At 35.3% G+C, this 1,662-nt stretch overlaps 1 protein-coding gene across 7 annotated transcripts in view; it reads right to left on the bottom strand.

Annotated features, from left to right (window-relative positions):
- The window catches only part of zgc:113184 (uncharacterized), an 8,057-nt gene extending 6,745 nt beyond the window's left edge, over positions 1–1,312 (bottom strand). For 2 of the 7 annotated variants that reach the window (XM_014002023.1, XM_014002029.1), the window contains exon 1: positions 1,229–1,306. The gene's annotated coding sequence lies outside the window, so the exon portion shown is untranslated. Of the gene's footprint in view, positions 1–306; positions 526–1,228 lie in introns of those variants that run through there. The other 5 variants (XM_014002026.1, XM_014002024.1, XM_014002028.1 and 2 more) reach the window with 3 other exon arrangements.
- Between the last annotated feature and the right edge of the window lie 350 nt (positions 1,313–1,662).

Genomic DNA, 1,662 nt, shown 5'->3' with positions numbered 1-1,662 from the left:
CAACAAATATTGTCCCTTGCCTCAAATTTTGGCCACCTTGTGAGACTGAATTTGACCCCAACCCCACCCACCCCTGGTTAAAATAAGGTTTAAATAAAAGCATTTGCCTGAACTTCTATAAAAAAAATTTTATGAGTAAGTTGTTTTAAGACCGCAACAATCCTCTTCAGACTTATCTGTGTTCAGATTAGCCTTTAGCTCACCAGTCCTGCAAAATGAGCCAATTCAAAAACCATCCACTGCAGGTAAGATAGTAATTCTTTAGGCCTTTAGACAAAACCCCACAAAGCCAAAATACAGGCCTACCTACGTGTCAGGATATGACTTTAGGACTTCTCGTTTGTCTTTCAAGAGCTGCAGCCTGAGTTTCCTCCAGTCCAAAGGTCATCCAGACTTCACATCATCATCGTCAGGGACAAGCAGCCATCGCTCAGACTGAATCCAGACTCAAACTATGTTCATTTAAAGCACTGAAAACAATCAAGTCTTCATRTAAAAACAACCCTCAACCTGAACCGAGTCTTCTCTAGCAGCTACTGAAACACGCCAACATACATGCTGGTGGAAAAATCAGGAAGTAGCTCTTGAAAAATGCAGAAGTAAAACTCCTTTAGCTTAAAAGGGAACTGTACAACCTCTCAGTGGGACTAACATGTGAAAACTCTGCAGAATATTTTGCATTAACAGCTCTCTGTATTTTTAACTCAGGGATGCAGAAAAAGAGAAACTCGTCAGTTTGAGCTCTGTGGACCTAAGTTGACAGAAGTTATAGAGATAGAAACAAGAACAAACGTTTCAGTGTGATAAATGCAGGATGTGAGTGTGTTTGCTTTGTTTAAACACTTCTGCTGGCAGTCACCTTACTTCTTGTTTACTTTGAAATATTATGACTATTGWTAAAATAGAAATCTACATTCTCGGTTAATACTAAATAAAATTGTGTATTGGGTGAATATTTCTAGTTATTCAAGTGGGGTAAATACTTCAGGACACCTTTTATTTTCTTATTTACAAGATTATTTCATTAAACTTCAGATTACTGAGTTTGTGAAAATAGATTTAAATCCTAAATGTGACATTTATGTAATTTGCTGTGATTGTGGGAAACCAGCTGTTTTCTCATATGGTTTAAACAACACAGACTTTATCTTCTTATTGTCAGCCATAAAATTAGGTCATATTTTTAATCAATCGTGATAAAACATAAATAAACTGAAGGTTTACTTACAAAGATCGATCGTTTTCCAGCAGGAAAAGCTTCAGTCACAGACGCCCTGAAGGATCCGCATTTTTTTTCCATGACCTCAATGACGTCACCACACCTGTCAGGTGAACGTGCCACAAAACTTCCTATTGACAGTAACTCTTTCAAAATAAAAGACCCGATTTTTAAAAAAGAAATTCAAACCTTTTTTATGGCAAAATGTTTCAGAAGAAACAAATTGGAATGTCAGAAGTACAAACAAGAGAGACAATTTATGACATTTCAGAAACATTAAGGAAAGTTTTGACATAATAGACACATTACAAAGGAATTTAGGGAGCAAACATTTAGAAAATCCTGATATTAGTTTTGAAAAAGACAAAATTGTTTAACAGAATTTGAGTTTATAGTAGTTTTTTGGTGTTATTTGTTTGTTTATTTTTATTTATCTTTTGTTT

This window comes from Austrofundulus limnaeus, unplaced genomic scaffold (assembly GCF_001266775.1).
Source record: "Austrofundulus limnaeus strain Quisiro unplaced genomic scaffold, Austrofundulus_limnaeus-1.0 Scaffold11, whole genome shotgun sequence".
Lineage (NCBI taxonomy): Eukaryota > Metazoa > Chordata > Actinopteri > Cyprinodontiformes > Rivulidae > Austrofundulus > Austrofundulus limnaeus.
The sequence above is the reverse complement of the archived record's forward strand: the minus strand, read 5'-3'. Positions and strand labels throughout refer to the sequence as shown.